The sequence below is a fragment of the Gymnogyps californianus genome, chromosome 4 (assembly GCF_018139145.2).
Source record: "Gymnogyps californianus isolate 813 chromosome 4, ASM1813914v2, whole genome shotgun sequence".
Lineage (NCBI taxonomy): Eukaryota > Metazoa > Chordata > Aves > Accipitriformes > Cathartidae > Gymnogyps > Gymnogyps californianus.
Window position 1 is genome coordinate 84,951,841 of NC_059474.1, and position 14,079 is coordinate 84,965,919.

Consider the following 14,079-nt stretch of genomic DNA (forward strand, 5'->3'; position numbering starts at 1 on the left):
CTCTTTGCTTCAGATCCCCCTCTCTAGGGAAGCAGGCCTAATAGGACCCCATACCATTCCAGTGGGGGTAAGTAGGTGAGATGTGGTTTTGTTTGGGAGGCACGGCGGCGAAGAGCATCTTGGAAAGCTTGAAGTTGCAAATCCTGAGAGGTTTTGAATAAAGGTTCAGTAAATAAAGGAAGCAGCAAGGCACCAAACACAAACTCTGAAACACGGTACTAGAAAGCAACGAGCAGTTGTGTCCTGCAGTCTTGGCTGAGGCAGGAACATATGGAAAATAGAAGGATGGGGTTGTGTCCAATAGGATATTGGCAGAAAACAGACAAATTGAGACATGTTTAGTGTTTTTACCTTGTTTCTATCTGCAACAGTGTCAGTGTGAGTAGCAAATGGCAAAAGCTGCTTGCGCAAGCAGCGGTGATACTGTTTGGAGGATAGTACGGGTGTGGAGTAACCAGAGCAGTTGTATCTCATGTCAGACCAAAAGTTCTTCACGGCAAGAACAATCTTTTTTGAATACATTTACAGAGCCTTGCCTGAACCCCTAAATATTTAAGGAATAATCGCCACCACCACAAATACAATGTAGGCAAGTAACCGGGAGGCTGATAGGACAAATCCAGTCTGCAGCCGCTATACATGGTTTTCATGCAGTAGCATAATCTGGTTCAGTTTTGGTTCACGAGAAAAATTGTTTTAGCTTGTGGGGAAACACAGTAGAAGTGTATGTGCCTTTACTGATGAGGCAGTCTGTAAGATACTCTGTACCTTCCTGTTTGATAAGAGAACTGAGAGAAGGCATCTTCCTTTATATGGCTCAGTAAAGAGGTGAATTAAAAAAGGAAAGATTTCGTGTAAGAAGTTAACGTTGTTTCCGTTGCAGACATGCAAACTGAATTCCTTCCTTTGTCTTTCCACCCTCTTAGATTTTCCCCTAAGTATATTTTAAGGGCTGTTGGTTATTATTTCTATCAAGGCCATGTTTGAAATAGTGTCTTGATGAAAACATAAACATAAACACAGTTACGTTTTCTGTAAGAAAATATTTGGGTTTACTTTTTCTTTTATTTGTAAATGAAACTATACCAGTAACAATTTCACTGCTGACTTCAGTCAGAACAGTACAGACAATACTTTACTTGGCAGCAACCTCAGAAAAGACTGTCGTAGGTTGGCTGAGTTGAAGCTTCATGGACTTACATATGGGACGCCTCTGATAGTGTGGTACCACCTCGCTCCCTGTGTAATGGCCTCCTTTCTGACCTCGACGATTAAGCTTTCTTTGACCTCTGCAGCGTCCGTGGGCTGGCAGTCATACCTGTGTCCTTTTAACCCCGCGTACCTTGCTGCTGTGGTTTTGCCCAGTTGCATTCTGAATCTGTTTTCTTTTTGGCATTCCCAACTTGCTCTGTCAAGGTCGTCTTTCTGGCTGTTTTGAACCTTCCACCCGATCATTTCACTGAATATTGCTATATTCCCTTAACGTGAGAAATGGCAAGTAATTTTTTCCTTAGGCTTGTCCTCCAAGTCTTAAGTGACTTTGTACCTCACTCTCGTGTTCTCCCAGGCTCTTAGTAGTTCAGGAGGAAGCCGAAGGAAGCAAAACAAGAACAGTCTTGAGGAAAGTGCTCTTTGCCTGCAGTAGCATATTAAAAGCATCCTTGTAGGACACAAGTATGCAAGCCTTACCCGCTTTCAGTGCGCTGTTGGTTTTAAGTTGTCTTAGGTTCTTTTGGAGCCCCAGACAGACGTGTCCTTTGAGCTCATAGAACTTGGGTGAAGAAACTGGGGCTTACTCAGTCTGCTACTCGGTGAGCAGCCTGGGTTCACTGCAGATAGTTTGTGGTGACTTGGGTTCCTCATCATGTAAATGACCTGGCTGAATTTCTCTGTTTAGATGGTGGGGGCCAAATGCTCAATGCGTTTGGTTTCGCTCAGCTCCTGCCCTGGCCCAGTACGTGTAGCTCTGGTCTGTGAACAGGGCGGGAGGTTGTAAGGAGAGACCCCAGTTTTGTCATTTTTAATGGATCGACAGCACGGTCCTGCGGCACAACGTGCCGGGGCTGGCTTCTACCGGTGAGTTGCCACACAAGGATGAGAGCCTGCTCTAGTTGTGGGACGTGCAAATTCCTGGAGTAAGGGAGATAAAACTTGCAATTTTTGTACTGGTACCTACCTTCAGTTGAACAAACTGCAGCTGCTGTCCAAACTGGAAATGCTGTCACCACAAACCTGTTACTGAAGGACACAAATTTCAAAGGCGGTCTCAGAAGATGGTTTAAGGTTGTTATTACCATTTGCAATAGTGTTAAAGCATTGAGAGGCCAGCATAGCGCGAGTCCCATAGGTTATCTGTGGTTACAGGAAGTCTCTCTGTTAATAACCGCTTGCTGAAGTGTAGCCCGTAGGGCTGTTTTACGTTGTTCACTATTTCAACATGAGTGATTCTGGGTTGTTGTTCCAGAATGTTTTGTGCAACCGACAATATTCGGTGTGGCATGCACAATGCCAACGTGGCTTTGGAGCAGTGGCGGATGCCATTTAGCAGGGTACGTCCCTGTAGTTGCCATTGCACTGCACGAGTAACTTGCGCACCGGAGAAGTTTGGAGGCTGCTACCTTAATGAAGTAACAGTATGGATACGATCTGTAATCCCTGTGTGGGCATTTAAGCTCAGCCACAGGAGAGTAAGTTTTTCTAAAACATACCTGGTTAGGGTTAGTGTGATCTCTGAGTATATATGTGGCTCTGATACGGTGCTTTAGCTAGCGGTAATTCTGCAAACTGTTATTGCTCTGTGCCGTTAGCAGTTTATCGAAGCATCTTCACGTGATGTTCCTTCATCCAGATTCAAAACTGGGTCTGCCTGGTAAATGTCCTTACATGATATCTAAGATATTTACATCACCCCATAGAAAAAGAAGTACCTGCTTGAGACAATATCATCAGTTGTTCTGGTGCACTGGTAAATACTCAGTTTCAAGTACAAAGAAAACCAAACAGGATATCGGTTCAGGTACAGCAAAAATATTTGGTTGTCTGCTTTTTAGGCTACATCCCCAAACCACAAATAGGCCTTGGATTTAGCAGAATATACGTATCAGAGCAGAATGCATGTATTGGAGCAGCTTCAAAACACTGGGTTGCTTCAGCTCTAGGGTTCCAGTTGAAATGTTCAGGAAAAAAAAGTAGTTACCTGCCACCAGAAGCAGGAGGCGTTGCGAGCGTCTCGCCTGACTTGGTCTTGCGGCAGAGTTTTTATTAACTATAGGGCCAATGGGGAGCTACAGCCGGAGCCCGCTGGAAGCACTCTGGGAGTAATGCACGTGCCTAAAGGTAGGTGTTGACATCCAGTTCCGTTGGGATGCCTCTAGGCTGTGCGGAGAGGCGCTGAACACCTACGTTTAGGCACCCGAATGATTCTCTAGGAAATGCCACCTTGACGTCAGTGGGCTCTGGCTTATGCTCTTCTCTTGTAATGAGAAGCAGTGCATAAAACACAGACAGGTGTGAAATACCTCATTAAGGAGGGTTTTTTCCAGATGTTGGGATTTTATGCTTCCTTCCCTCCAGATTTCCACTGCTTCAGTGTATGTTGTGCGGGGCCTGCTGCTTTCAATACCAAACTGAACGTGGGCAGCTGTGCACGCTTGCACACTTCACACGAGCGGTGCAGGGGGCCAAAAACCCGTCCCGTGTTGTTACCCGCCTTACTGTCCACCCCAGGTTTGCTGCAGTTCCAGTTGCAGTCACGTTATGCAAAGCTGAAGCAGATTTTAACGCTTCCTCCACCTTTGCAACTGCATCACACAAACAAATTGCCTTCTCAGTCGTGCGGCAGGAAAACGAGCATCGGTCCGTTTAATGACACCTAATTAGGTCTACAGACGCCAAATGACTTGTGTTGCCCTGTTCAGACAGAGATGCGTGGGTAATGAATTATCCATTGTCTCAGGCTCGCTACTGCTAACTAGGGCTGGGAGAAGAATGTTCTGCGAGTAATTTACTTGACAAATTTAACCTCTTGTTCTATTCATAGTAAATCTTTGCAAGTATCCCAGGTTTCCTGCACCCATTTATGTTTTTGAGGTACACTCCATGAACTTTTCTTTGTTTCTCCTTCCCTCATCTGTGGCTGATTTTATGCAAATTTCCAGGCAAATTCACTACTCAATATACTGGAAATTCAAGCTCTGTTGCTTAGTTTAGGTTAGTCAGGTAAGATCTACTGCAGGTGGTTTGTTTCCCTCTTGCAGGTCTGTCGGTCCTTGTCGAGGCTGAAGCTGTGGCATAATTACGACAGGAAGAAAAACCTCCCCTGTGCAGAGAGTTTTACCAACAGACCCTTGCATATGCCAGAAAAGCTTATTCAGGGCAGGGAACTGAATCGAGTTAGGTTGATGTGACGTGCCTGAGACCAGCGTAGCAGCCCTGCGAGGGCTTCCAGAGGCATTGCTACGCTGCGGACCATAGCACTGCTCGCTGCTGTAGTTGTGCCGTTGGGCCTTTCAGCGTGAGGATGTTCATGAAGATGTTGAGCTTAGCATATACGTGAGCTCGTTGTTTGCCTGACGCGTTACCGATTCGGGACCCTCATCGGGACCGAAGGCTGTAATTCCATCAGAGCCCGGGCAGCTGCTGAAAGGTTCTTTGGAGTTCAGTAGGGTTGTGGGTTTTCGTGATTGGTTTTTGAACTTAACTCTTCGATCTTAATCCCTGAAGAGCATTGTCAGTGCAGGATGGTCTTAGCTTAATTCTGGAATAGTTTTATTGACTGTTTTGTATATGCATATCCTCTAAATCAAGTATGCAGTCGGTTTTGATGAAAAGGGCCTCCGGGTCAGATCAGGCACCATTTTCTCCTTTTGGTACGCCAAAATACCAGTTTCTCTACAGCTGTTTGCGAGTGTCTCGCAGTGAGCTGGAAGAGCATGGAAACTTCATCACCAGCTTTGATTGTGCAGGGTGGACCTTTTCTGTCAAGTCAGGCTAGGGGGGATGAGGATGTCGGGTCCCTTCCCATGCGTCTTGGCTGAAGGCAGGGGCAGCAGATGCAAACATGCACCAGCTGCTGGTCAGTGAGGTTCCCAACACGCCATACTAAACTGAAGTCAAGGGAAGGAAAAGGTCGGAAGAGCATGAGGATCTTAGAGATGAGTAACTGAGTGTGTTCAGGAGATGCTTTCCCAAGTTTAAAACAATAATGTAGTAATGAATATCTGCATTATTTCTTAGTGAGAGGAGGGGTTAGCAGCTTAAGCATGGCGTATCCTGAATATTGACTTGAATATTTGAAGTATTGATGCAGGAAAGAAAAAAGTTGCTGAGAGAACGTACTCCGTGAAGGTAAGCGCTGTACGGCACATGGTAATGAGGGGGAACGATTTCATCTTACTTTTTGCAAAGGGAAGAAGCCGAGGGGACAGAATGGCTGCAAGCAAAGCATGTTGCAAAACTTGCAGGTGTGAATTGTTGCGGTTGGGAACAGCTGTGGGTTTACCTCTTAGCAGCTATGTTTGGTCAACACAAAGTATTTGATGAGCTTTTAAACAGGTACAGAGGTGCACTTGGCATGCAATCAGTAACCAGGTTGCTCCTTGTCAAGGGACTGATCTCAGCAGGGTTGTAGACAGTAAAGGAAGGTATTGTGGAGGAGAATCGTCTCGTTTGTCCCCCAGCAGAATCAACCCCTTGACCTTGAACTGGTTTTGGTGTGTTTTGAGTTTAGGAGGAAAAAGCCTGCCCTCGGCTCGGGGAGGTGAAATGGCCGGCGGGTAGGACTTGTGCCTGCGCGTTCACCTTCTGGTGCATCAGAAACCAGAGTGACTTCATGTTTGAGAAAAATTTAAACGTGCTTCTGAGCTTCAGCAATGGTAGTTTCCGTGATAATTGTGTATAGAGTTACGCTTAAGCTTTGTTCTGTTAGTGCGCGTAGAGTAGCGCCCTTCGTGGCCTGAGAGAGAAGGCTGCGCTCGTAATACAAAGTGGCGTGCAAGGATGAAGTACCAGTGTTTGAGCTGGTACAGGGATGCCAGCGTCATGTTTGAATTCATAAAATCCATGTGAGTTCTCAGGGAAACAGGCCCAAAGTCGTGCTGTGAAGACAAAAATTTGTGGTTTACTGGGTTATTGAGCTGAAAAGCTTTTTCTGTGGGATTACAGAAAGCAGATCAGCAGAATCCTTGCTGGGAGGAGGGTCGTTCTGCCTTGGTCCTTGTTACTGGACTGACCGAAAGCCTCTCCATTTCCCATGTCCTGCTTTCACAGTACGTCACAGAAACACCGTCTTCGAGTGTTATCGCCATGCTAAGGAACTAAGGGAGAGAAGAAAGAAGCTGATCAGTCCCACACGAGCCTGTGGCCAAGCTGAGAAACAGGATCTCCACGTAGAGTCTCTTATAGCCTGACCACCTTTCTTCCATAAGGCTAAATAATGTCATGTTCAAAGTCTAAGTCAGCCAATTTTATTGCTCGTTACAACTACGGAGGCTTATTCAAAAAATGTAGTTTAAAGGCAGAATCCTAACTTTTTTTTCCGTAGCTTCAGTTGATCTTTTTTCATGGCCAAGATAAATATTAGCTCTACCAGGAAACACAGACTATACTTTTATCTAGAAAAATATTAAAACCGGGCTTAAAGTTGAGAGATGCCATTGCGCGCACACGTTGTATGGGCGCGTACGTTTGTACAGGCCTGTGTGTACCTCAACGACGTCGCAGGGAATTGCACGCGGTAGTTAGAGAAACTGAAAGATGTTCCTGTGTGGCACGATGGAAAATGATTCATTTCTCAGGGGAACAGAATGAGGGAGAAGAGGAAAACAATTGCAATAAAAAAGCAAAGCAAGGCCTGAGGTGCTAATAAACTCCAGCCTTTCTGAAACATGAAGCAGATTTAGTAAGCGACATGCAAACGAGTGCCTGTGTCACCAAAGCGTGCCAGGCGCATCAGCATGGGGAGCCATTTGAATACGTTTCAAGACAGAGTATTGAGGAGAAAATACAATGAACAGCAAACCAAATTAAAAACAACAACAGGATATGTCCTTTAAATGACTCATCCAGCCTCAGCTGATGCTGAAGTACAGTATGTGCAGAGCCGGTAGACTTGCACAAAGAGGCATGTTTTCCTCAAGCACTTTCTTTTCCTAGCCATCGCCTGAAAGCTACAGTCAGCGCTTGGAACATCTGTGTTTATTTTGCATGACAAACTTGTTCCTTGGCTTTGACAAAACGCATGCTGATTTGGGACTTGGGGTTTGCAGTTCTTCCGTAGGGTTGTGCTGAAGCACATGCGGCTGGCCACTGCACTGGTATATAATACATATTACATGATTTCATTCATATTTAATGACAAGTGTGCTATATTTTTAATCTTTATAGCTTTAATGTGTGCAAGTGGTTTTAATAATTGGTGCTGCAGGATGGTTACTTCCCAGAATTACCCTGCAAAATTGCTGTGTTTTCAGCCTTCAGTTGTGCAGGTTGTAAATTAAAAAACTTGGGTAGTAAAAAACTTGGCACCCTCTCCTTGCTCTTTGGAGATGCCAACCGTTAACAATAGTAAAAAGATACACGCTGGCAAAAATTCCTCCCTGAAGCTTTCCTCATCTTGTCTGCACGCCCTGTGTGAGAGAAGGAGACCGGGAGAGTCCAACAGGCGGGCCTGGTGGAGGCTGGCTGGAGGCGCCGGCATTGCTGCCCAGGCCCTGCAAGCATTGGTGTGATGCTAACAATTCCCTGCCTGTGGAGCGGTCTCTGCCACACGGTTGCACCCCCGCAGCCATTTTATACCTCTAGCATGTGCTTCCCGTGTCTGATTACGAGGAGGAAAAGAACTCTGAAATGAAGCAGGGAGGGTGGTAAGGAGCAAAGAGGTTTGGGGGCTGCTTGAAACCCTGAACTCCTCCGGGACGTTCCTCTATCTGCTTCCCATTCGGAGCACGGGCACTTCTGCTGGAATAGCGAGAAACAAGGCTGATGTTATCCAAATGCCTCGTGGTACCTTGAGACTGCACGTCTCTGTTTTGGGCCTCTGAAACCGTTCTGGAAACGGCCACTGAAGTTGGCTGGCGCCGAGGTCGCAGCCTCAGCGTTTCGTTTGGAGTCTGTGCTCTCCAAGGGTAGATCTGGAAATGTGCGCGTCTCTTCCCGTTCTGCTGGCTGACTTCTCTGAGGTTTGGGCTTGGAATGCTGCTCACACAGCACAAGACAAATATTTTAAGCAAGCCTGGGTCAAACAGCGCATTTTTATTTTAAAAAACAAAAAAAAAAGGGGGGGGGGAACAACTCAAAACTGGGTGAAGGCGTTTCGAAGGCTTTCTGTTTCGGCTGTTTTTGCCCTGTTTGGCGTTTCCTCGTTCTCTCATTTCTGGGCACATCCCCAGCAGGATAATGACATTCCCTTTGCCTCATCTTCCCTGCCGTGCGTTCAGTTGGTGAAGGCCGTGTCCCTCCCCTCCCACGCTGCTGTCGCTCCCCAGTTGCCGCTCCAGATAGCTGCGAGCCTGTGCGGTGGGTCAGCCTCTTCCAGGGCAGCTTTGTGAGCTCATGTCTTGCGTATCACTTGTGAAGACCTCTGGGATAAAGACAGAGTGTGACTTTCGGTCATTATCCGGGTTATTTTGGATATTTTTAAGTGACAACACTAATCAAGAGTGACCTAATAAAAAACAAGCACGTCTGTAGAAATTGACACTTTTCAGACTACGGTTTCTGTGCCACGTAGTAAATCTGCTTTTAGCTCTTTGTCATCACATGATCAAGTCAAATGCAGGAATTTAAAAAAAAAAAAAAAAAAGACCAAGTGACAGCTACTCAGTTTAATGAGGAAAACCTAAAGGTTAACTAAAACAGCCCTTTCGCTAGCTGGAGGACGCAGCGCCTGTAATGCATCTGCAACAAAAGGCAAATCGGTTTTCTGCCAATTAAGAGCGTATATGGAGGTTTGGCGTTTGCAGGCAGCACGATGGGAAAATGCTTGCTGGGTTTCACGTACAGCTGGGTGAGGAAGGTTACCGACCGCTTCAGTGGTCAGGTTCTGTTCCAGTGTGTGATAAACTGAGAGAATGCACCGTCAGTATTAAAGTTGGCCTGCCAGCATTAAGACTTGCCCTCCTAAGACTCCATAGCTTCCTCTGCTCTAAGCGTGCTAATTCGCAGGAAGAGAAACAGGCCGGTGCGTCAGAAGCATGTGGCCTGCGTAATCAAATTGGAAAGACTTGGTTAGCCTTCCTAGAAAACCTTTTGGCCTGTGTGATAAGGAATAATTCTGCATTTGATCAGTTAAAAATGATGAAATAAAATAACTGCACTGGTGTGCACATTAAGAGCCATGCATTGGGGGGTGGGAGATGTCTCCAGTGTTTAAAAATAAGCCGAATGTCCACAGTATTCCTGTCCTGGGAAAGCTTTTTGTGCCGTTGGAGCCCCGCAGGCGTGTTCGCAGCAGGCCGGGACACTCAGCAGCCAGCATTGGCGGGGATCCCTCGCTCCTGCCCTCGCGAGAGGAGCCAGCCGCCCGCTTTCCTCTCCTGTCCAGCCCTGGGACTGAAGCCCTTCCCTTGGCCAGGGCAGAACAGCGGCGTACAGGCACAGACCTGTTACTACGTGGTGGTGTTTGTTATTACCGATTTAATCCGGACCCCAAATACAAGCCTTGCATACCCTGTGGCATCCTTTCTCCTTCCTTGGCGTGTCAGGTGGCGTGGCTCAGTCTCTGACAAATGGCTTGGGCTTGTGCTGTGGTCTGGAGCTCTGCGGTTTCAAGTTCTGGTACCAAATCCCAGGGCAGCGGCTCGAGCCCATCGCCGTGCCGTCTGAAAAGGCTGCCACCTTGAAAACTTTCCTTGCAGATGTGCGGTGTTTATAGACAAAGCCCTTGTGCACAGAAAGTCTTCAGCATCCCGAGGAACACTTTAAGGACGATAAACAAACAGCGGCTATCCCTGGAGATAGCGGCAGTAAGATGGCCTAAGGTAACTACGGCTCCTTTGATTGTGCATATTGCCTTCAGCCTCCAGCTGCCGACAATATTCCACCGTCTCTGAAACTCTGTTTACCCTTGGGCAATATTTAGCTGCTACGGTCCTTTGAGCCCAGTCAATGTATGTAGAATACGCTGTTCAGGGTACGGGCAGGAGTTTATTGGAACAGCTGATTATCAGCCTTCAGTAAAGCTTTGAGTCCTGGGTTTTGGTGTCAAGGGCAAGGCAGCATCTCCGCCACTCATACAGATGCAGGCTGCAGTACTGAACAGAAGTCCTCGGGTGGGGACAAGCTGAAGCGACTTCTCCTGCCACAGATACTTGCTTGGCAAAATGCCACAGTGCAGGGTGGCAATTTCCAACCCTGGGGGCCACGGCCCAAATTCTCTTGCTTTACCATCTCTAAAGACTTCATCAGTGGGGCTGCTCGCATCAGAGATCTCACCCAAGCAGAAGGGCTCTAAGGTGAGGCATAGGTTGTTCCACTGCAGGCATCTCCGTGCCTCTGCTCCGCAGGGAGCCGAGAGCGGCGGCGGGTGAGTTTGAGATACTCGTTTGCTGCGGTCTCGGAATAGTCTGGATTGAATGGGAGGAGGACAAGTGTGTTTTCTACCGATTTTCAAGATTTGCTTTGGCTTTGTTGTGGAAGGAAAATGAAACCACATCCCACTTGGTTTTCTGTGAGTGAGGCTTCATTTCATCCTTTCTTTTGAAAGGCATGCTTTCAGATCCAGAGGCTGAGGTTTTCAGTTTAGCGCGCTGTCTCTCCCTGTCTTCTACACATGCCCGCCTCTACTTAAAGATGGTTAGAAAATAGTGGACTGCAACAGCAATCCCAAAAAAATCCTTCGTGGTCAGGAAGCTCCCACAAACATTTCATTAAAATTGGATTTCTTATAACCGAAGTTACACCAACCAACTCTTGTTTAACACAACCACCCCAAAAAAACCCTTGAATTATGAGGACTAAGTTTCTTTTTAATGTTTTTTTGGCCTGGGATGAAACTTTGTGTCATTGTCAGTGACGTTTTTAAGCCTTATATTCAAACAATTAGGTTTGAATATCTGTGGCAAGACCTAAAGAGACAATTCATAACAAATAAATTACATGATGATTTAAACTTTTTTCCTTCACCCAGAAATACTGAAGACAGATGAGGTTCTTAACCAAAATATTTATCTCTAACTCCTCAGGTAATGCGTGGTGCAAATAATTTTTAGTCATATTCATTCTCATGAGCTTTTAGATGCCAACATTTGCCTTTCGTCACTTGCTAGGTGTGTGGTGATTGTCAGCCTAAATGCCCATGCTACTGTGGCTGTTTGCTGGTTGGATAAACGTAAAGTTCAGAAACAAGAAGGATGTCTTGTTTGAAGTAAATCCTGGCATCGGAAGGAGAGAAACCGCTGTAAGGATGAAGCCTGATGGGTGCCTGTAGCCTCTTACTTATCCCAGGCAACAGCACTTTAACTAGATATGGGTGTCCCAGCTTTAGCAAGACCTGGGTTCCTCCTGAAGGAAAGAGGAAAAAAAAAAAAAAAAAAAAATTTGCTATTGTAAAGTCTCGTAATTTTGAATTGCTGTAAAGTAACTGACTTTCCAGGTGACTGTGCGGTAGTATTTACGGGGTGCCTGTCCAGTAGCTTTCTCTGTGAGGCCCGCTTATGGATGCAACTGAAATAAACACTTTCAAATACAATAAAATCTTTTATTATTTGAGCAAGTGGTTCAGCAAATGTTTAACTTAGGTATCAGTGGGGCTTGGGCATATGTTGAAGTGTTTTGTAGAAAGTGGATGTTAATTAATTGCTTGACAGCCAGGCACCAGTCATAACATGTCCTGTTATTTATTAGTTGTATTAGCATAGTGCCTGGAGGCCGACTGAGAGCAGGCACTCTGCAAATACACAGCAGCGGATGGGCTCGCTTTTCAAGGGCTTCCGTTCTGAGAAAACGTGGCATTAAGGGATGGAGAGGTGGTGGCAAAAGGAGGGACGCTGCTGGAACTGTGAAAAGAGAATTTTCATGCTGCCCGCAATGGCTCAAAATGTATTTTTCTAATTAGTACTCAAAGTACAGTTACATTTGTCATAGAATGGAAAATTTTTGGTCATGAAATGTTCGAGCATTTTACTGCGGCTTGGTTCAACCCTGCACATTTATTTTGCAGGGCTATTACAGTGCCTCGTGGACCAGCTATCTCCTCTGCGCTGGATGCTGCAGGACACAGCTGTATCTCCGGTGACCCAGCACAGCCATGAAAAGAGCACCCGGGTGTGCAGTCGTGAGGCAGAACAGGCGATGAACACTCTAAGGTAAGAGATATTCAAATCTTACTTACCAGGGAACTTTGTGTCAGATGAAAGGGTCATTATTAAAAAGCACATTAAGCCTGCAGAAAGTACTGCGAACAGATGCAAATATTGTGATTCCAAATGGCTTTCTGTGAAATCCATGTTTTTCCGATGGCTGGAACGTGCAATTCTGTTTTGAGCGGCGTTCGACTGAGGAAATTAAGGTAAGAGAGAGGGAGATTTAAAGAAATATATAAATAAAGCGGCTTTTTTTCTGCCCCACCATGTGCTTTGGATGTTCTGTTTCCTTTTGGATACTCTAATTTTCATTTTACTTTGTGTCTGTTGCCAATGATGCAGAGCACTCGTTCGTTATGAATACTTGTCTTAATATGTATAATTTTTGAATGAAGGTGCCCAATTTGTTTTCTGTTATCATAATTGTTGGCAAAAGGTTTCATTCAGATGCGTGGTCAAGACCACGTAACTTCCTAAAGGCCTTGAGCAGGGTTTAGTCTGCCTGCTTTCTCTGGAACACATTCACAGGGTGCTCGGATGAGTCGGGTGTGCCTGTGCTAATGCAGCGCTCGGAGCCCCACTGTGCCGCACACTGCGCTCGGACTGAGAACTGCTTATACTGAATGCTTTGAGGGAGTTTTGCTCACTAATTAGTCATCCTATCTGCAACAAATAAGATTATCCCTGTTTTTTATGGAAATTTAAAATCTTAATATGGTTGTGCTTGAGGAGAGAGAGCGGGTTCAATAGTCCTTGTTTCCAGTGTTCAAGCGTTCACTTTACAAACAATCTGTTCCATGTTTGCAAAATAAGTGTATTAATCCCGATGAAGAGCCCCGCCACTGCGGTTTGCCTCGCTCCCCTGAGACAAGTGGCAATGCGCGTTTTAACCAGTACAAAGTGCTCCTGGAACTGGGAGTATTTGCTTTTGCGTTCCTGTCACTGCTGAACTTTGGAGAGCAATTGGTTATGGGCACGCTTGTACGTATGGGGAGAGGGGGACGAGAGAAGGGGAGGAGGACTGCGGGAAAACGTACGCCAGGAACCAGCAGAAGCACGGAGCCTGGTGGCTTTTCAGAGGGACCAGGGAGACGTCGAGCTCCGCAGCTCCTGACTTCTTCCCTTTCAACAAGACTATCCTCTCTTGTGAGGAACGGAGGGAGCATCCTTGTGATACAAGAGAAGCTTTGATACCACACCCTGACCCACTGTTTCAGTTTCTGAAAATTTTGTCTGGGTACAGTGTCTAGAAAATGAAATCCTCTTAAATGTCTCTTTGGAAAGACCTGTTGCTGTTACAGAGGTGCTAATTTTTAAATGGTCCTCCTGCATCACACAGGGTTATTGTACCGGTAAGGACTTCAACTAAACTCAGCGCTGCGCAAAGGACAGGCATAGGGCAGACATACAACCTGACCACAGGCCATTAAAAACCATCGGTAAGAAACCAGGGCTCCATGCACCCAAGCAACAGCAGTGCTTGTTACTGAGATTTCAGAGCTGTGCTGTGCAGAGCGCGGGGAAGTCGCTGCTGTTGGCAGGGCACGCCTGTCCCCCGGGCATGCCGGCCAGGCTGCAACAGCCTGTCAGCATGCTCCTGTATCTTTGTTCTCCAAAGGAAAAGCAGGGTGGGTGCTACGGGCAGGGTAGGCTCCGTGTGAGTGTGGTGCCTGCGCTCAGCTGCTCCCCCTCGGCGAAGGAGGCAAGAGCCGTGCCCGTAAATGGGGGCTTCTCTGAAGGAGAAGCTGCCCAGCAGATGAAGAGCCAAGAGGCGCAGGTT

At 46.4% G+C, this 14,079-nt stretch overlaps 1 long non-coding RNA gene across 1 annotated transcript in view; it reads left to right on the top strand.

The window, feature by feature from the left end:
• Positions 1 to 12,296, top strand: part of LOC127016306 (uncharacterized) — a 216,482-nt gene extending 204,186 nt beyond the window's left edge. Inside the window, exon 4 of the long non-coding RNA XR_007766473.1 lies at positions 12,158 to 12,296. This is a non-coding gene — a long non-coding RNA (uncharacterized LOC127016306). The remainder of the gene's footprint in view (positions 1 to 12,157) is intronic.
• Positions 12,297 to 14,079: the final 1,783 nt, after the last annotated feature.